The sequence below is a fragment of the Myotis nattereri genome (assembly GCF_964212035.1).
Source record: "Myotis nattereri genome assembly, chromosome: 7".
NCBI lineage: Eukaryota > Metazoa > Chordata > Mammalia > Chiroptera > Vespertilionidae > Myotis > Myotis nattereri.
In genome coordinates this window covers 91,994,026-92,016,128 of record NC_138082.1, presented here as the reverse complement: position 1 = coordinate 92,016,128, position 22,103 = coordinate 91,994,026, and the positions used below count along the sequence as shown (strand labels likewise).

General features: G+C 48.5%; 1 pseudogene across 1 annotated transcript; it reads left to right on the top strand.

The window, feature by feature from the left end:
* Positions 1-232: 232 nt before the first annotated feature.
* Positions 233-3,027, top strand: LOC308522510 (HCLS1-associated protein X-1-like; annotated as a pseudogene). Its single transcript has 2 exons — positions 233-400; positions 2,367-3,027. The product of its transcript is annotated as an HCLS1-associated protein X-1-like (transcript).
* Positions 3,028-22,103: the final 19,076 nt, after the last annotated feature.

Here is a 22,103-nt window from a genome sequence, read left to right as displayed (position 1 = left end):
TTATTCGGGACAGCTCCATAGTACAAAGATGCCACTCTGGTAGTGGCTGCTCAAGGTTTTGAGATGCTCACTAAGGCCTATGAGACTTCCTGTGAAAAACCTCAAGAAACTGCAGGAGTTGTTAGTTCTTAAAGGAGCAGGAGAGTAAAGCCTCTCTGTTCTGGCCCTCTTGTCGTTCACTGTGGCCCAAGGCTTCCAGAAAAGAGAAGCTGCTTTCCTTCACACTTGGAGCATGACATCCAGGAATGGCCTTCCTGTGATGAGGACGGACGATGTGGTGACAAACCCAAACAAGACCCTGCCAATGGAGGACCGAACTTTTCATGACTCATCGGAGCTGCTGTCCACCAATGGTCAGCACTGCTTTCAAGGAAAAATCGTGCTCAGAAGGAGGGAAAGTGTAAACGATAATATAAACAGAGCCACATTAATAGAACCGGAGCTGCCGTCCCAGAGGGACTGCCTAGCACATCTTAGGCCTCAAATCTTTGGATGTTAAAACAGGGCAAAATGTCCCTTGTACTGGGCCTAAGCAACCTGTATCATCTGTTTGCAAAGATGATAAGAAAGCTGACATAGGACAACTGGACTGATGGCTACCTGCCTGAGTTTTTAAAACATTGTTTACAACTAGCGTGATTGTGTTAGCGTCCGTCACCAACAGAAATGCCTTCTATCCATTGATGTAAGTTTCCCTGCCCCTTGCTGTTGTCTACTGCCTGAATCAATGCTCCCAAAGATCTATTATTACCAATTTCAAATAAGGCATCTGGCCTCTCACCTTGAAAGGCCTTTTTCCTTTTTAAGTTAACATCACAAACCTGCTGTTAGCAAAGCAGACCAGGGACCTTCTCCGGAGCCCAGGCCCTCTGAGGGAGGGCGCGCACTGTCTTTCCTCTCGGGCAGTGGAGGCGACACAGGGCATGTTTGGGGGCACAGTCCTGGGAGCAAACTGGTGTTTTCTTCTTTATCCTCCTCCAGAAGCAGGTCCATAGGACGAGTACTCATATTTAGACAATAAAGATATTGTGCGCTTTCATGCTGGCCACACTGTGCATTTTGTCAGCACAGGTAAAGAAGACAAAAGGTGAAAGAAGGGACAAAAGGGTAGACGTGAGAGGCTTCACATCAGAAAAACAGCTGATAAATGCCGCACGCAGCTCCGAATCCCCCAGGTGGTTTGCACTTCACTGGCTTTGGAGGGGAAAGTGGTTTTGCCATGTGACGGGTTAACCCCGATTAGGAAGGAATTCTAGGCCAGTTATTTCTCTTTTATTAGGACAAAATAGGAAGAAGAAAAAGTGTCAGCCCCCGCCCCCCCCCACCCCTGCGTGTGTGGCCACCTCCTCTTCCCCATCGCTAACTCGTTTTCTCGATAAAGTCGTCCAGACCTGTGGCTCTAAGAACCATCCACATCCGAGTGGCTCCCCAGTGCAGCTCTCCACCCCCTCACCTCACCTGTCATCCCCGCTGCGTTCCCCTCATCCCAGTCAACAGTTTCTCTGGCTAAAACTCTTAGAGATACCCTGACTCCTCTCTCTCTCTCTCTCTCTCTCTCTCTCTCTCTCTCAACCCACATCCAATTTATAAACAATCCTGTAGGTTCAGAATACATCCAGGATCTGACCATTTTCATCTCCTCCTGTCACCATTCTAACTTGCCTCCATCTCTCACCTGGCTGCCCGGCGACCTGACAGCTCTCCTCACTTCTATTCTTGTCCCCCGTGATCCACTATCTGCAAAGCAGTAACACTGGTCCTTTGAAAACCTCAATCAAATCATGTCACTCCTCTACTCAAAGGCTGATGGCTCCCCAGCTCACAGAGCATGATACCTGAACTCTCGCTGGCAGCTCCTTTGTGGCTGAGACATGGTGACCTCCTTGCTGGCTGCCTGGGAATGCCACCTCATTCTACCCAGGCCTTTGCGCTGCAGTCCCTTCTGACTGGTCCTACTGCAGACCTTCACAGGACCATCACCTTCACTTCGCTCAGTTCTCAGCCCCAAGCCTGCCTCCTCAGAGGCCCTTCCTGGACCACCCTTCCACAGTTGTACCTTCACCAGACCTTCATCTTTACTGTGCTTGCTTTTTCTTCATAACATCACAACTACCTAGCTTTGCATTGTATTTGCTGCCTATTTATCACCTGCCTGTTCTCACCAGAACGTGAACTTTGGGAAGGCAAGGACTTGTCCATGTTCTATCCCCAGTGCCTAGAAGAACACTTGGCACACAGGCAACCAATAACTATTTGTTAAACAATCGAATGAGAGCGTAGCGCAAGTTTCCTACAAGTGTGCATGGGCCTCAGGTGGGGCTCAGGGGTTCAGAGGCTTGAATCTTTTGGGGCTTTTTGAACCTCAGAGCCACAGAGATCCATTTTTGGAGGGATGACTCGAGATGAAGATAAGGATGATGAAGAAGAGGAAGGGGCCACGTGGGACCCTGGGAGCTTGAGGTTTGAGGACCCCCAAACCCCTGAGGAATTTGGCTTCAGCTTCAGCTTCAGCTCTGGAGGGGGATGCGTTTCCAGGATAGCTTCAGCTTTGATGACCTGGTGCCGGATTTTAATAACATCTTCAGCGAGAGGGGGCCTGGACCTCGCCTCCCCACCCTCCTGAACTTCCAGGAAATGAGTCAGACACACCGAGTGAGAGATTGCAGGCGGGACAGACGCTTCGGGACTCAGTGCTTAAGTATCCAGAGAGTCACCAACACAGGATCTTTGGGGGTCTTGGAGAGTGATGCAAGAACTGACTCTCCAAAGCCAGCAGCAGGCTGGGCTCCCAGAGACCTTTTCGTAGGTTTGATGACATGTGGCCTGTGACACCACACCCCCCCACACACCCCCCCTTCTAGAGCCAAAGAGGACAAGAATCTTGATTCCCAGGTTTCCCTGGAGGGCCTTGCCCCAGTTCTGCAGCCCCAGCCCAAATCCTATTTCAAGAGTGTCTGTGTGACCACGATCACTAGGCCAGATGGGACAGCAGAGGAGCACCGGACTGTGGTGGACAGTGAGGGCTGAACAGAAGGCCCAGTAACCCATCAAGAAGCACATGGCAGTCCCAGTGATGATCCTGAATCACCATCCCCTCTAGCCCTGGATGATGCCTGTTCATCCTGGATTTATTCCTAGGCCGTTGGTCCCGGTCCCAGTAGCCTTGTTAACCCTCAGAGGCCTTCAGGTTCTTCCCACCCCCAACCCTTTTCTCACCATCAATGGGCTTTGCTTCTCCTCCTGCAGCCTCAGGGCCTTGGGTGTGTGGAACAGTGAATTAGGGGTATGTCAGTGTGTCATTCACACAAACTGAATAATAAAACCCTTATTTATGCTAAAAAAAAAAATGAATGAATTCATCAAATTGAAACACAGGCAACTCCTTTGGAACTTTTGGTCATAGGAAACGGTAAGTTAAAGGCTGTAATTTTTGCCCAGGCAGCATGGCTCAGTTGTTGAGCATTGGCCTATGAACCAGGAGGTCACCATTCAATTCCCAGTCAGGGCACATGCCAGGGTAAGGCTCAATCCCCAGTGGGAGACATGCAGGCGGCAGCTGATCAAGGATTCTCTCTTATCATTGATGTTTCTATCTCCCTCCCCCTGAAATCAATAAAAAATATGTATTTTTAAAAGGCTGTAATTTTTATTCAAACATTTATCATTTATTTGGAAAGTCAAACCCTATGCAGCTTGACTCACCTATAAAATTATTGAGTATTCATTCTTTCAATAAATTTCCTTTGAGTGACTATTGTGTGCAAGCATTTCCATCCTAGAAGATCATTTATTGAGGATGGAGGGAAACAGTACAGAGAGAAATGAGTCTCAAAAAAGTCTCAGCAGACAGATGGCAGTCCAGTTATTCCTCTCAGGATCAAACAACAGCTAGAAGTCTGATCGTCTTTGTTGCCTGGTGACATGAATGACATGTCTGAAGGTCAAGCCATATACCAGGGCGAAGGAGGTAGCTTGGGGACTGAAAACTCTGACAGCATCTTCTCTTATGCATGGCTACCCTGCTGTCTCAGCTGGAGCTACAGTGCAGCCTGAAGCCACCGAATGGGTTAAGTCCCGTATAATCCATGGTCTTGGGACCTAAATTCTGCCCCAGCATGGCACATCCGCATGCATGCTGAAAACTCCCACATAGCCCCCTGGTCCGGACCATGGCCATGAGCTCTGACTCCAGGTGTCTGACTCCATCCCCAACATGTGCCCTGGGCTCTAGAGGGCAGGCCCCAGGTGCACACGCAGCTTGCTTCTCTCGCCAGCTCCTCACCCAGCTTGCCCGCCGCCCAGTTGCTGAAGCCAAGAAGCCCTGTCACTCTGTATCTTCCCTCCCTTCACACCCAATCCGGCAGCGAGTCCCTGCGCTCTTCGTTAGAAACATGTCGAGTGTTTCCTTCCACGACCCGCATGGAGTAGGGTTTGGTACCTGAAAGAGGAGCCGCACAACAAATGAGAGAAAAAGACACGAGATAATTTTGCAATATTGGAGGTCCAGGCAGGCAAGTCCAACTCAAGGAGAGGGACTTCCACCCATGCTCAGGCTGCTCCAATCTTTTATTGATCTGGAGTAGCCCTTAGGCAGGTGACCCCCTAGTAACAAGCAGACTAGCCCATCAGCAAGGATTTACATAATAATAAATGGGGGAGTAGTTTCAGCTACCACTGTCTGGACAAACAGAGATGGCACCTAGCTCCAACCTTTGGGAGGGCTTCAAAGGCACCCAGCCTTCGGGGGGTTTTGGGGAGTTCTCTGTCTATGCTTATCAGATAGTGAAGGCAATAAACAGTTTCCCACAAAACATGCCCAGATGCAGCCTCCCTCGCCCTCATCCCAGCAGCTTCCTCCTGCACACATGTCCTCAGACTCTGCCGCAGCTTCTCAGGGGCTCTCTCTGCCCCAACCTTTGCCCCTAATTAACTCTGCTCACGGCATTTGGATTTAAACATATATTGGCACATGCTTCATCTCCTGACAGGTCCCATGATGGCTCCCCTATAGAACCAGGAGCAAATTCAAACTTCCTGCCATGACTGACAAGGCCTACAGGCCCACCCCACGCTATCTGGGATCATCACCCATTAATCTCTCCCTGACTCTTGGGCCTCCTGGCTGTTTTGTGAACATACCAAGCTCATTTCTTCTTCGGGGTTTTTGTTCTTGTCATTCCCCTGCCTAGAAAAACTCTCTCTGTTCACTCAAATGCTACCTCATCCAAGAGACTTCTCCAACCTTCCTATGTAACATACCTGGTCACTCTGGGCGCTAGCCTGCTTCCTCTTCCCTTTGAAACAACTGCCTGACATGACAAGGTATCTTGTTTGTCTCCCTGGTGGGATGTGAGCTCCATGAGGACTGGCTGTTCCTGGCTGCATCTCCAGTGTCTAGGGAAATGCCTGATGTATAGTAGTATTCATGAATGAATGAATGAATGAATGGGACATGTAATCAGAAAGAGACTGTGAAACCCACATATACATAAAAGTGTAAATGTGCCCCACTCTCAGCAACCTCACTCACCAAATCTAGAGTCGCCCGGAATGGTTAAAGCCCTGGTCCCTCCCACTGGCAGCTAAGAATACCTTCTTTACTCTCCTGGGACAGATCTATGCTACGATGACACCCTAGAAATAATGCCGATTTATCTGCCAGGGAGCCACCCAGCACCGAAGACCAGGGCGCATGACACACCATCGCTTCTGCTGTAAGTGACACGTTGATCTCAGACTTCGCCTCTGCTCACGTTCTTGCTGTCAGCCACCCTGAAGTCTTGAAAACAGTAGACAGGACTGGCCTGTGTTTCCTTTTGGGAGTTATAAACAGGCAATGTTTCTCAGTGATACTGAACTCAAGCTGAAAAGACTCCATCCCTGACCATCAGCTTCTAACAAGGTTATTCTTCCTCATCCACAAACTATAGGTTCAAAAAGACTTCCTCCCTGCCCATGTGACTCAGCTGGCTGGGTGTTGTCCTGTGCACCAAAAGGTCACAGGTTCGATTCCAGTCAGGACATGTGCGAGGGTTGCGGGCTCCATCCCCAGTGTGGGGCATGCAGGACGAAGCCGATGGATGTTTCACTCTCACGTTGATGTCTCTCTCTCCCTCTACCTTTCCCTTCTTCTCTCTCTAAAACTCAATAAAAATAAAAAATATATATCTTTTTTTTTAAAAAAAACTGCCATTGAGTTGTGTTAGAAGGCACATTCATATTCATTAAGTCCAGCTTCTTCCATTTCACAGATGAGGAAACCGGGGCACAAGGAAATGATTGACTTGACGTTTCATTGTGAGTCAGGGCAGAGGCGATGCATTAACCTCGCTTTATACCTTTCACCAAATGCGCACTTGACAACCTACTACTCAACTTGACTCGCGCTTGTCCTGGGGAAGCTGCCCTGTTCTAAATCACATGCCGGTTCATCATCTCGAATAAGATGTCTCCACGACACCTAGGACTGAAGGCATCTCCCTGAACAGGACCCCTCAGCTCCCCCGCACAGGGCGGGCACCCCTCACACAAACCGATGCTGGAGCTGCCTCCCCGCAGAGTCCGCTTTGCCTCCTGGAAACTTTGATGCCTTGGTCCCAGGTGTGCCGTCCTGGAGGCAGATGTCACAGTGGTTAACGATAGGTGCTTGCTGAGCAGATGAGCCTGTTTCACATCCTGTTTTAGTTGTGTGAGCTGAGGGACTTTTTTTACAATCCTTGCAAGATACAGAACAGTCTAGATCATGGGTTCTCAACCTGTGGGTCGCGACCCCTTTGGCGGTCGAACGACCCTTTCACAGGGGTCACCTAAGGCCATCCTGCATATCAGATATTTACATTACGATTCATAACAGTAGCAGCATTACAGTTATAAAGTAGCAACGAAAATAATTTTATGGTTGGGTCACAACATGAGGAACTGTATTTAAAGGGCCAGAAGGTTGAGAACCACTGGTCTACATGATATTGCTCGTTTATGGGATTAAAAATGTGAACACAGGTACATCTCGTTTCACAGACGCTAAGATGCACCTGTGACCCTTCTTAAAAAGGAGGTGAAGAGGGGCCTTGCCCTGGCGGGGGACTCAGCTGGCTGAAGTGTCATCCCGATCCCGGTCAGGGACATGGCACATACAAGACTCAACCAATAATGCATATAGCAACAAGTCTCCCCCCCCCCACCCCCCCGCCCCACTCCCCCATTAAAAATTTAATAAGCAGGTAAAGCAGAGGCCTCTTACAACCTGGACGCCCTCACGCCGCTGCCGCCAGGTGGCGCTCCAGCTTTGTGTGGAGATTCCCACCGACACCCTCTTCATTCCTGATCTTTCTCTCTCTCAGCTTCTTTGCATTTGAGAAACGTTCTGAAGATCTAAAGAGGGACAGACAGACAGACAGACAAGGAGCATAGGGCCAGAGATGAGGCACAAGGATGGACAGCACCCCAAGTGGGCAACTGCAAGGACATAATTCTATTCCTAGCTGCAGGGGCTGCCAGACTCTGCCCTGCCTTTTGGGGAAGCCATAGGTCAAAATATAAAAACATAAAAATAAATTCAATATTCATGCCTTTGTTCCATAGACTTCACTACAGTGATTTTATTGTAAAGAAACTTTCTACAGTACTTTACAAACTCTATGAATAAAAATATTTACATAATTTTAATAGCAAAAATAATTGGCAATATCTCAACTTTACATTGGTAGGTTAATAAGCAAGTAAAATTAATCTGTAATAACATTATTAACTTCATAAAAATATGATAACCAGATTAAATTTTACAAAGCAAGACATAAAATTATATGGACAGTAGAAGTGAATCAAAGAAGCAAGAGCTTTTTATGCAGAAAATTTAATTTTGAAGAAATAGTCACATAAGTTTAAACAGGGAAAATATATGGAATTAAAACTACAGACCCCCTAAATCTAGCATTCACGCATCCATTCATCATGTGTCCAGCCACGCGGGCCATGCCCCTCCTGTGTGCTTCACACCGCACACTGAAGTGTGCTGGTGAGAACACGGGACAACGTGCCCTAAAGAAGCTTATGATGTAGTAACATGCAGATAATTTTTTTTCTTTTTCCACTAAGGATTGTAGCAGAAGAAAGGAATCAAGTTAAGAGATAACACAGTAAAAATAAATTAATTCAAAAAGCTCTGGGTAGGTGGGTGGTTCAGTGGTTTGAGCATCTTTCCTTACACCAAAAGGTTGAGGTTTTGATTCCCGGTCAGGGCACACAGCCAGTCTGTGGGTTCAATCCCTGGTTGGGGTGTGTACAGGAGGCAATCAATCATCGCTTCACTCTCACATCTATGTTTTTTTTTTTCTCTCTCTTTCCCTTCCCCTCTCTTCAAAATCAATTAAAAAAAAAAACATATACTCAAGTCTGGATTATAATTTTTAAAAAGCTAGAAAAATAGTGGCAAAATCAAACCTAAAGAAAAAGGAAAGAATTATTTAATACAAAAAAGTTGGATTCATTCAAATCCTAAAAAGTAGAATCAATTATAAGAACTTATGTGGTGAAAAGACCCTAATATAGACAAATATCTCACAATGCTAATTGACAAAAAGGGGAAAAAAACTTAAAGCATTACTGGTAAGCATGGAGGACTTCTGAGTCCCAGGCCTGCCTTTTGTTCTCACTCTCACAGCACAAAGAGTTGAACAAACTGAAAATCAGCAACTCTTCTTGGACCCATCCGAGAACTGAAATCACGGGCAGCCTCTGCCCAGACGGGTGGGTGCAGGAATCAGGCCCACCAAAAAGCCCAGGGCAGACACTACCTGGGAGCCATGCTGGGAGGCCCAACTGTGATGACAAACTGCTGGTCAGCCCTCCCTCCGGCCCTCCCTCGGGCCAGTCATAGGGTCTCACACTTCCTGGGCTTTGCCTCCATCCAGGACTTGCCCCAGGTTAGCCATGAAGATGGCTGGGAAATGCCCTTACAGCAGAGAGAGGAGAGGAGCCATCCTGAAATATGCCTAAAGCCATTCTTCTTAACAAAGGACTGACTGCCGCAGGCACGAACAGTGTTTGTTTATTATAGAACTATGTACACCTCGTTGATAAATTTTAAAATCTCAGAGAAATGGTTCATCTTAAAAGACATGGATTGACCAAAACTGATGAAATCAGAGGGAAATTTGAATGGGACAAGGACAAGTGTGGAGAAATGAGCTTCTCCGATGCTTCTGTAAGAAATAACCAGATGTCGTTCTTCGGAATGCAGTTTGGAGGACCATGTCAAATAGCTCCAAGTCATGCAGGCGCAGCGATCTATAAATCACCCTTATGCAAATGTATCCTAAAATAAATAAATAAGAGTGCAAAAGTGTATTCTTCTACAGCCAAAGATATTTATCCAAGTACTATGTATAATAGCAAAAGCTGAGAACAACTTACATTTCAAATAAAAACAATTTTGACAAATAAATGGTGGTACATCTCCACAACAGGCTGCTAGCCAGTCATTAAAAATGAGGCTGCTGTACTTCGCGGTTCCCAAAGTTGCTCATGATTTAGTACAAGCGACAAAAAGCAAGTTGCCAGCAAGATGGTTGAGCATCTCGGTGTTGGTATTTATTGGAGCAGGAGAGAAGCATTCCCGAAGACTGCACAGCACATCGCTAACAGCACTGACACTCGGGGCTTCAGTTTGGGAGATTTTTCACTTTCTTCTTCGTATTGTATATTTTTTCTTTTCAGATTTGCATATTTATTAAATACTTGTAAAATATGTACACATGGGAAAACTGACCAATAAATATACTAAAATATTGTCATTGTCTCAGGTGCTGAAAACATGGTCTAATTTTTTTATTCTTATCTCCATACTGCAAGTGTAGGGAAGTCTTTTATGACAATCATTACCAATTGAGAAATAAACTTATAAAGGATGCGGGTTCCTAGCTTGTGGTGCCAACTCTGCAGACAATGTGAGCACAGCATGGCTTCCCTCCCGCGCTCCTGGTCTAGCCGCTGAGGTGACTGCACCAGCGGGGACCGCTCCAACCCGGCTCCCAGGCCCACGCCCATGCTCTTTCCAGCCACCAGCTCAGTCACAGGGAATATCTACTGTTGAAAACGTGGTAAAACATCCATTCGGAAACAGATTTTTAAGAAGAAAATAAAACAAGTAATAGTCATTTGTTCCACTTAATAGGAACAACCATCCGAAAATGGAAAGTGTCAGTGGCATTAATGGTGGCATCTAGACGCAAATGTTAACTGGGAGCCTGGCAGGAAGGACGACAGAGGGCGAGGCTGCTGCCGCCGCCAAACGCCCTGGTGTCTTCAGAGCTGGCCGTGCAGGAGGCCAGCCCTCCGAGCCACGTGCAAGGCCTCCGGGTCCACTTGTGCCCAGAGGAACCTTGGCTGTTCACCCGGTGGAGTTCCGTGTGGGGCTGCGGAGACCATCCGGGGCCAGGCGCTGTGCTGGGGCCGGGGGTTTGGAAGGAAAGGAGGACAGACTGTTCTCACGGGTCTCACCCACCCGCAAAGGAAAGCCAAACAGAGCCCTAATCCTGCGTCATGGAGGGCGGCACTGGCGCGGTGGACAGGAGCCGCTCCCAGAGTTCAGCCTGGCCTTCTAGGCGCGCACAGGTGAGCGAGCCTTAGCCCGAGGCCTGAGGAAAGGTAACGCCCTAGCAAAGCAGGTGGGTATGGGCACAGGGCCAAGGAGCCTATGGTGTGCGGTGTGCGTCCGCATACCTGGGGGTGCAGGCGGGCAGGATGAGGGGTGCAGAGGCCAGGAGGAGCTTTACACGAGGCCGCTCTGTGCCCAGATTTAATTCCAAACTCAGGAACCAAGAAAACAAGGACCAAGAGGGTACACCCAAGGACCTGACCTTGATCCCTCCCCATGCACCACACACCCCTGCTGACCTGGCCTACTAGGAGCAAGGTGGTCTTTCTCTAAGCCACATCTGAAGTCAGAGACAGTGAGCAAAACCCGTGGGCGGGGTGGGAGGAGGATGGCACCCAGGGCTGCCCCCCTGACTCACCTTGGCCTTCCAAATGCCTCTGAGCAGAGAAATGCAGGAGCAGAAAATCTGGTCTTGGTGTTTCCAGTTTCCCACAATTGTTCTAATTTGTGAGATTCTAATGCAGTGGTTCTCAACCTGGGCTGCACATTAGAATCACCTGGGAATCTTTTTAAAATCCTGATTTCTGGCCTCATTCTCCGGAAATTCTGTTTCTTTGTTACTAATGTTGTGGCCCCACCCCATAACAAAGAAACAGAATTTCTGGAGGATGACGCCCAGAAATCAGGATTTTAAGTAGATTCCCAGGTGATTCTAATGTGCAGCCAAGGTTGAGAACCACTGTTCTAATGTGTTCAGGTTTCCACTTCCATTACATTAAATCTGCAAAAAATAATTCTCTGGTAATTTTCCAGTGGAGAAAAGACAATCCAAAGGAATGTTCCCCTGTACCGTTCCCTGGCCCTCACAGGCCAGGCCGGGGCTGGCCGCCTGGGTGCTGGGCACGGCTGCCGTCACGGACAGAGGGCAGGGCCGGCTTCAACAGCACACACGTTGAGTGGAGCCTGAACAGAAAACCCCTCCGGGTGTCCAGGAGTCTGTGAAGGAGACTTGAGAGAAGGGAAGGGTCCCAGAGAGCAGTGATGGGAGGAGCATCGCCAAGCCTATGGCAGCAAGACGACCCAGCTGCCTTTCCTTGATCACAAGTCAATGCTGGATTCTCTTTTCTTCTTTCTTTTTTCCAGGAGATGTGAGTTTTATTTTGTCTTGTCTGGCTAGAGGTTTGGCTTGCTCTCGAACATTCCAGGGTAGAGAGAGACTCAGAGAAAGGGAGTTGGAGCCTTTTTGCCAACTTTCCTCTCTGACTCCCGCCAGTGGTCTGTCCCTCCGTGTCCTGGGCCACGGCTGGAGTTCCCACGACAGCCTTTTGGGACACACCCACCCACTTTATTTTCATCTGCTCTCCTTGCAGGTCCTTCCTCTCCCGAGGCCGCCGTTCTGGTTGTGGCTCATCAAGCTGAGGCTGCAGTTTCTCCTGCCCCACTGTAGCCGCCCCTCTACGTCCCGTTCCCTAGCAGCTGTGCCAACAGGCCTTGCCAAAGACGAAGGCTGCTCCACTGGCTGGGAGGTGCCAGCAGACCAAGCGTCTTCCTCAGGAGCGCTCTGAGGCTTTGGATTCAGCTTGGGTTTCGGGGGGGCCTCTGTCATCACCCCTATCAGCTCCATGACTGATCATCACATCCCTCACATCTGCCCTCAGAGCGGGCCCGCCTCCTCTGCCATCAGCATCCCTCCGGCACCCACTACCACGTCTCTTCTGCCATTGCCCGGTCCTGGAGGCACAGCCTCTCATAGGCTCTGCTGCCTCTGTCATCATAGCGACCCGGCCACCATCGCAATCCAGATCCCGCGCAGGCCATCGCGGTAACTATCCCTACTCCCATCACGGTATCGGTATGAATCATAACGATCTCGATCTCCATACTTGTCTCCAAAGCTGTCGCCACCTATTCCAGGTGGGTCCTCCTCAAAGCTGCCTGTGGCAGGGCGGGCCCTCCAGTCTGTGTCTGTTTTGTCTGAATCCTGATTTCTATCTCAGCCAGGACGATCATCCTTGTTTTTATCCTGGGCTTGATCAGCAACGTCCACTCGAATTCTCCTGTTACCGGGAGACTCTTCACCTGGGCTCAGGCATTGAACAGGAATCCAGGCCCTCAAACTCAGCATAACCAAAAGCGTTCCACCTCTCTGATGGTGGGATCACGTGGTAAACACGCTGCTCTGATATTTAATCCTCTAAAGCAGTGGTTCCCAACCTGTGGGTCGAGACCCCTTTGGGGGTTGAACGACCCTTTCACAGGGGTCGCCTAAGACCATCGGAAAACACATATATAATTACATATTGTTTTTGTGATTAATCACTATGCTTTAATTATGTTCAATTTGTAACAATGAAATTAGGTGTCACCACAACAGGAGGGACTGTATTAAAGGGCCGCGGCATTAGGAAGGTGGAGAACCACTGCAAAGGATTCCTTAATGGAGTGCTCTGTGACATCACAGGGCAGGTGCCCTAGAGAAGCCGTGCAGGGTGGCCTACCGTCCTTGCTCTGCTCATGTCTGTCTAACTGCCCACCACATCCCTCCTCAAGGACCTTGGCTCTGAATTCTTTCTGAGCAAAGAGGGGGCCGGGTCTCTTCTGTAACTGCTTCATGCTGAGAAGGGACGGAGGTTTCTCTCAGAGCCAAGAGATGATTGCTCTCTGTCAGAGGGACGATGAGGCCTGGGCACAGAACAAGGCGGCAATGGGGCCTAGAGATGGTATTCCCTAGGTGCGAGTAGGGCTTGTAACCTGGTGGAGACAAACTGTTATAAAATTTAGTATCATTGTGCAAAAGTTAGAACAGTAAGAATTATGGCAAATGGTCTGGTAGAAGGGAAATATATTTCAGTTCTAATAATTTCCTATTGAAACACAACTTTTCTTTCTAAAATCACCCTCATTTTTATTAAAGACCAATTCACTTACTGTATTAAGTCTAGTTTCAATTTGGCTTGACCATTTGCACAAACACAATAAGAATAGCAATTGATCATATAGACTTTTTTGTTTTGGCTTTGCTGGAATTTCATGATTGAGCTTTAATTAGCCCCTCAGAGCAAAGAAAACCAAACCATCTAGCTGCCATCAGGCTTCCTGCAATACCTGTGGACTTGGGTGAATTCCTCACATTCTATGGTTCCCAAATGTCTTGAGGGTCCTTCCTCGCCATCTCTCAGAAAAGTAACCTTTGTTCCTTACCTGGAAAGATGTGGCCAAGCAAGGTACCAGGTTATTTCTCCAAGGGGCTCTTATTGGCTTTAAGGTCAGCTTCCATTCCTTAAAGCTTTCTGGTGACATCCAGAGTCTGGGCACCTCTCTCTCAGACATGACATTTCAGTCGAAGTCTTGGTTAATATAGCCACAATTGTAAACAGGTCTTATTGGATTCAGGCAAAGTAATGTATTGCCATGACTCACTTATAAAGAATTGCCAAATTCTGGAGGGATTAGGTCGGGAGAAAAATATATAATTTACCAAATTGCTTTAAAGATGCTTCCTTATATCTAAAAAACATAAAGTTTAAGAATCAGCAATACTTTCAACCAGTTACAAAAACTTTATGATTATTTTAAGTCATTCAGTCCCATAATAAATTTATTGTTTCTCCTGATTTTTCTTGCCAGTACTTCTATAAATCCAGATATTCTAAGAGTTCTAATAATTTTCATCAAGTTCGAAGGGAATGATCTGAAAATGTCAGAGTCCTTTCCATGGATCCCTCAGAAGATGTATCATTTTTCCAAATGCATTATAACAAAACAGTGACTGTCTCTAAAATGACATGGTTATGGATCTGATTATAATGGAAATGACATGAAATCTTGTCCTTTCTGCAAAACACAATGTTCTAAAATAACTAGTAGCGTTATAAATGAAAGCATAATATAGCTATTTCTTTATTTGACAAAGTGTAAAATTTTCCTTCATGAGAGAAAACAAATCCTTAGGGCATTCTAGGGCCTTTGGAATGACCTAAAGCCAATTCTAGGTCAAGAAAAGTTTCTGTTATGCCCAGATTTCAGGATCCCCAAGAAACCACACCAGGGAGCCAGCCGTGTCCGATGCAAAGGCATAAGAGTCTTTATTTCAAACCCAGGCTTGGGTCCCCTACCCTCCTTACCGACTCAGCGGCAAGTGGCAAAAAAGAGCGGGCTCTGTGTGGTGAGGGGTTTTATAGGGGGGTTGGAGTAAGGGGAGGAGAGAGGACTGTGGGCCCTGCCGATTGGCAGGACGCAATTCGGTGTCTTGTTACACAGGATGTGGTCGTATCTATGGCGCGCACTTCCCTTGATTATCATTGGTTAGTTTAAAGAAATCCTAGGTGTGGCTAGCAGAGGCTTGGGCTTCCGGGAAGAAGCTCCTTGTGGAGCACATGGCTAAGGGTGCTGCCCAAAAATGGAGAATCCGGGGTAAGATGGAGGGCGCAGCCCTCGCCCTGGGGCAAGATGGAGGGTGTAGCCCTCGCCCATTCAGTTTCTTAAAATTCAAGCCCTGGGAAGATTGTCAAACTTATTTTCCCAAAATATTATATATCATATATCATTATTATTATTATGCATTCAAAGTGACAAAAGGATATTAAACACAAACATAGGCTAGCAACCTTCAGTTCCCATGATTAAGAAGATGGCTTTTTAAAAAATCAATTACCTGATTAACATAACATATAACCATTCAATAATTTATATAACGTTTGATTCCTGGACAAAAACAGGAAAGACTTATTCCCTTTTGATAGACTAGAAAAGAACTGACCTAAATGAGGCTTATTCTCTTTAACTTCATTTGTCCTTGGGTGTGGTCAGCAAATGGCACTAATTGGATTTCTGCTATCTGTCTCCCTGAGTAGGTTTATATAAACTATATACCCTCTGATTAGGGAAGCAAAATGCAAATTATTTACTCTTAAGTGTCCTTGGTTTAGGGAAGATAACCATCTCAGTTTCTCTGTTCTACCTGTCCTGGCTTACTGGCCTATGTCATTTATATAAATTCTTTTCAACATTTCTCTTTACAAATATTCTGCAACTTTCACAAACCTTTCTTCACAAACCATACAACTTTATCAGAAATGACCAGCTTTAGAACCCACTTTTTTTCCCTTCAAAATGCATCTCCATGTTTCATGCTTTCTATTACTCCAAAATCATAATTTCTTTCTAATAAGTTAGAGTTCTTAACCCTTGGAAACCTTAATTTTTAGGTGATATATATATGATTAACGTTCTTCAGATTAGCAACACATTCACAAATGCTTGATTCCTCCTACAAAACGCTTGATTCACCTTCGGTCTCAGGTGAGATGACAGGGATTGCTGAGGCTGCAGCTGGGACTTAGAACAGGAAATTCGTGGCAGCGCTACAAATTAAAGAGTCCAGGCCTCAGCCCCAGGAACCCCGAGTCCAGGCAGCAAGCAGGATCCCCGGTACTCACCCCGAGGAGTCTCTCACTTAAGTCCCTTCGTGGTCACCAGAATATGTGACCTGCTGCTTTCCCACGCTGCCGGAAGGATTGGAATAAATGTTCATCTAGGATTCAACCCTGTCTCTGCTTAATTGGCTGAAGTAGTGACAGGCAGCCCGGACCCCTTGGTTGTCGGGTTACAGGACAACTCCAACAGAAGACAGCCTGACGCACAGCCAGCTGGTCCACGGGACTCAGAAACAAACACTCCAACTCCCAGCAGGCTACACTGAACTTGCTCAGAAGTTCAGGCCTGGGCCCCACCCATCTCACTGCGCCTTTCCCACCAGATTGGAAAGAGACCCATCTCTGGAGCTCCAGTTCCTCCTCCTCCTCCTCCTCCTCCTCCTCCTCCTCCTCCTCCTCCTCCTCCTTCTCCTCCTCAGAACCTCAGGAGAGTTTGGTGTCAAACTGGCTGCACAGGCACTTACATTCATGGCCTCAGGCTTCTGCTTAACTCTTGCAAATTTAAGAAACATTCAAACGTCTAGAGAATTTTTGTGAGTTTATTTGAGCCAAACTGACAACAATTACTGGAAGTAAAATCTCAACTGATTGAGAAAATGCTCCGGAGAATGGCAGTTCTTCTCCCTGCTTTCTACATAACAATCAAAAGAGAGGAGGTGAGTGGATTACATGAAAGCCATGGGTGACAGGTTAGGGAGGAGGGAGAAAACAAAGTGGGGGGGAACCTCTGGGACTGGATAAAAAGTAAGGTGATAGACACATGCTTCTTTTGCTGAGGTGGGTGCAGGAGAGTTAACAGTCAGCAATTAGCATGGTGACAATGACTACAAGGGGATCAGGGGTCTCAGCCCTGGTGCGGTGGTTGTGCCCTCAGGGATCTCAAAAAAGGAAAGTTACCTTGATAGTCCCAGAATGTTATCTTAGATGCAGAAAGACAATAGGCAGGCTCAGTAAGGTACAGACTGACCTTTGTCAGGGAGGATTCTAACCTAGGACATGACTACCTCCCATACACTGCTTTTAGTTAAAAAGTTTTAATTTCAGACTATCTCTTTGTTCTCGGTGGACGTGGAGTTCTTGGGGTGCCATGAGGAAAAGAATTTCCTAAAGACCCCCACAGGAGGATGGGCTTGGTGGAAAGCTTCATTGGTGATGGAAAACTAAAGGGGTTCGGTTCCTCTCCAACATCCCATCTCTGGCCCTCCCGCCCTGGAAGGAGCCCAGCCTCATCTTCAGCAGGGCTGGAGCCAAGGCCGCTGCCCGGAGTCTCCGCCCGTATTAAGGCACAGTCCGGTCCAGCATCGGGCCAGCTTAGCTGTGTTCCCAGCTGCAGTCCATTGTGTGTGGGGCCCGCACATCCATGGGCCCTGTGGCTGCTTAAGGCCACATAGCTATGGAGAGAGAGGGGCAAGCGTAGGAGTGAGCGGGGCCACCGAGCCAGAGAGAGTGTTGTAATGTACTCTGCGAATCACAGGAGGACGCCTCAAGAAGTCGAATTAAAGAGTCACATTTATTGCAAATCCGGGACTATGAGGGGGCATTTCACTCTCCCAGATCTCATAGTGATAAGATGGCCTCAACACCAGATTTATATAGGCAAAAATCACAAAGGTATCGATTACATCCCAAGGTTTGGAATGAGGAACCTGGTTTGCAAAAAAGCAGTTTACAGAAGCAGACTTAAGCATGTTATCTAAATTATAGTTTTGGGTCTCCGGATCACTGAGTTGACAGAAACACATTATCTAGAGCCCTCAGGTCTTGGGACCACTGAGTCAACAGGGGCACATTGTCTGGAGCCCTCTGACCTTGGGATAATTGTGCTGTCCTTCCCAGGTACAGAATAATGTGCTTCAATAATCAGTATGACTACAACCAATGGGATATTCACATTACAGTCAATAAGGTACTCAATCGAATGAGATAATTTATATAATTCAGAAAATCAAAATAATTTTTCTATTATTTTAGCAAGCAAATAAGAACAGAAGCCAAACAGCAGGGTTAAAGTTAAACTATAGTTTCTACCTGAGATGATTGCTACCATATTTCACAAAGAATCCGGGTTCCAGTCCAAAAATTCCATATCAGTGACGAGGCTGAAATGGTCAATGGCTACAAGGGATGATCATAGGACTGAAGAGCCTGCACAGAGGGGGTCTTTGAACGAGCACCCAGAGGCCGGGAGGCTGGTGTCTGAGCCAGGCCCTGGGACTGGCACCTCTGGAGGTGGCGTGGTTGGGGTGAGCTGCACTGTGTGAACTGCCATGGTGCCCAGGTGGAGTGGGGAGTGATTATAGGAGGGTCAAACCAAGAGACCGGCCTCTTGGAAGATGGACGGCTCCCACCGGATCTTGGCAGGCCGAGGGCCGGAGGGCACACAGGAGCCACAGGCAGCTTCTGAAACAAGGGCAAAGTGGCCAACGGAACAGTGCTTTTCTCATTTCCTAACAAGAAACGGAAGGTCTACAAGCCTGAGTGAGCTTCCAGGGACTGGGCCTCAACACATAATCAGAGCACTGACCTTCCAGCTCGGTCCCAGGCTCCTCGCTCCCAGCCCAGGCCTCAGCGTCACCCCTGGCACAGGCCTCAGGCCTGGCCCTGCCTCCTGGCACTGCCCTGCCTCGTCCAGGCCGCTCTGCCCTCCACTTCCTTGCTCTAGTCACACAGACTCAGATTTTGTGCCTCAGGGCCTTGGCATGTGTAACCGCAAAGAAAGCGCATTTCTTTAATGCAACCTTTTCTCCTTTCCCCTTTGTTCAAACCCTCCTCATCCCACACCCACCTCAGCCACCTCCTTCCTAGGCATCTACTCAGTGCTCAGGACAGTGAGCCAACAATCTTAGGAAACAAAGCCTCAGGTCAGAGGCAGTTTCAAGCAAACTAGAGATCACATCTGGGCCTCAGCTGTCTCCGCTGCAGGCCCTGGAAAGCTGGCCCAGCACCACCCCACCTCCCTCCTGCAGAGCTCTCCCTGACACCCCAGCTCCTGGGCCACTGGGTCCCCGGCTTTATTGTTTGGAAGGCACAGCTAGTCTTCCTTCCTGCCTGCATTCTCCTAGCGGCCTCCCCTCCCCCAACTCCCCACACACACTGGGCTCTAGTGCTCCCCAGCCTTCCTGGTACCGGGCTCACTGGTCGCACCTTCCACCCTGCGGAGCCACTGGTTGTGCCCCATGGTCCTGGGCCAGTCACACCGCAGCTGCAATTTCTAAGCATCATCCCTGCAGTTCCGACCTTAGGTCCTCCACATGAGGGTTCCTCCCCTAGCCCCGCTCTAGGTGCTCAGAGCAGCCGTCGGCAGCTGGGGGTCCTTGAGGTCTGAAAGGTTGGCGACCGCTGCTCCAGAGCACAGCCTGCAAGAGCACCAGGCCGAGGCCCCTCCATTGCCACCCCCTGCCAGGCAGCCTGTTGTGCAGCTGGGCAGGGCCCCCCCTCTCGGTGAGCAGCCCTCCTGTGCTGCCCGGGCCAGTTTCCCTCTTGGAGATCGAAGCTGAGAGTGGAAACCTGCAAGCAGCCCCCATCCCTGGGAAGGCTGGGAAATGTGGGCACGCTTGGGCTGAAACATCTGCCCCCCTTTTGTGTGGCTCACCCCTAAGGAAGCCCCTGACTCGGCTTTAGATGCCCATTTCTTTGTCATTGGTCTGCTTTGCATTTATTTGCACACAGGATGGGATATAAAGTGTCCTGAGAACACAGACTGGCATGCGGAGGCCCTCCTCGCCACAAGCCACCCTGCGGGCAGCGCTCTGGAGGAGACATCTGAGTCCTTTGGACATTCTTGTGAGTTGGCTTCCTGATTGTCTCTGTAAGGAGCTCTAATTCCAAGGAAAGGGCACATAAAACAGGAAGTGCACGGTGGGGGGCGGGGGGTTCAGGAGGCAGGGACAGGCCCCACCATTTCAGGAACTGGCTCCCCCAAACAGTCACAGGCTCGCAGCCAGCTGCCAGGAGTTCTGTCCCACCATGTCCTCCGCAGGAGGCAGACCCCCAGCAGCTGCCACCCAGCTCCTCCAAACCCTCTGCCCCGCTCTCCCCACCTCGACTCTCTTCACCTCTTGCCTCCTAACTGACCTGCTCACTTCCGACCTTGCCTCTGCCCCGGACTCGAGTAGCAGGAAGAGCTATGTGCTGCACATGCAGAGCAGGTAGTCACACTTCCTCGTCAAAGACTAAAAGCTTCCCGGTGTACCTGTGCCCCTCCCAGCTCACTCTGCCCCAGGGTCTGCTTCTAGGCAGCGCAGCCAGAGAAGCAGAGCCAGGCACATGCTCTGGGCCCAGAGCAAGCATCTACCCCAGCTTCGAGGTGACCAGCCAGGTAGAAGCACCAGAGAAACTTCCTGAAGAAGTGCCGCTTAAGCTCAGCTCTGAGGAACAAGGACGAGTAAGACCAGAGGACTCCTGCTGCACTGAGGCCAGGAGATGCAGCTGGGAGGTGGGCAGGGGAGGGGGAGGCCTGCAGGAGAAGGGAAGGTGACAGGGGAGGAGGAGGCAAGCTGGAGCCTCAGGGAACCAGGTGGAGGCCCTACCCAAGCCCGCATCCCGGTAAGGTCACCAGGAGCACTGGCTTCCTCACTGTGGGCCGGAGTGTCTGTGTGCCAGCTGAGCTGCGCGGTTGGCTGCGGACAGCGGTTGGCTGGCCTGGGCCTGCAGACCCTGATGGACCAACTGCTGTGTCCGCTCCATCTCCCACATCACACAACCTGCTGCTCCTCTGGCCCCTGCTCTTTCCAAGTTTGTTCATCATGAGCCCTCGTCACTTGGTACTTACCACCTAATGACAGTCTGCAGCTCAAATCCAAGTGTGACCGTCCTCCTGGAGCCAGCGCTCTGCACTTCCACATTCCCATCCCACTTACACGGTCTGCCCTTGACCCACGTCCTGGTTGTGTCCTGGTGACCCACATCCTGGTGACCCACATCCTGGTGGCATCCTGATGACCCTCCGGTGCTGAATATTGATTTAAATGCAACCCCCAGACTGGAGTTTCAAGGCCTTCCAGTCATTCCTAGGTCACTTGTTGGCAACATCAAATAAAAAGAGGGGGGATATTCTAAACATAAAAGTAAGCAGTGAAGTATCGTCTGATATAAACTCTTAGTAGGTCCTGTGGGGTCTGGCCTGTTGTCCACTGGCTCTGGAGGCCCTGCTGTGCCTGTGGAGGGAGGGCTGAGGGAAGCCGAGCACCTGAGAGGAGGGAGAGAGGTCTGCAGGCCCGGCCAGCAGCCCAGCTACCAGGGGATGTGCGCTCCCCTTCGTTCTACAGTTGAAGTCCTGTTACTTCTCATGATAACTGTTCCTACATCGAGGTAAGAGAGCTAAGAACAGCCCGCATTCCCCCTTCCCCAGGGTTCAGATGCTCCTGACATCTGTTTATTCTGCTGATATGACCACAGGGAGGGCACATGAACCCCAGTGGCATCTTGATGACAGGAAGTGGAGGGCACAGACCAACATGCAAACACGTGCATGCTCTGGATGGGCACTGAATGTCACACATGGACTGAGACACAAATGACAAGTACTTTCAGGTTGTGTCGGAGGTCACACTAGCTGCCTCATTATGCTCAGTGAGCTTTGAAAGGAAGCAGGCCAGCATTTCCAGGAAAATAGTGGGGAAATGAGGTTGAATGCTACCAGATACTCAAATACATTCCAAAGCCACTATAATTTATTAGCATCACTACTTGTGCAGAAATAGAAAAGAATAAATAAAATGAAGAATAAAGTTATAACTAACTGCATATTTTGTTATAACTAACTGCATATTTTACAAATGAAAATTTAGTAGGTGATAAAGGTAGTTTTTCATATTAACAAGAAAAATAAAATGGTGATGTACAGCGGACCAACAATCAGCAAAAATAAATAGGTAAACCTACTTCAATTCCTACATAAATAAATTTCAGATAAATCAATTAAAATGTAAGAAATAAAAACATGATCACTAGGAAAATATATTTATAATCTTAGAGGAAAGAAAGCCTTTATGAGCATGACATTAAATTGAGGAGCCATAAAGGAAATGTTAATAAATCTGATCATATAAATATTTAAAACATCTAAATATAGC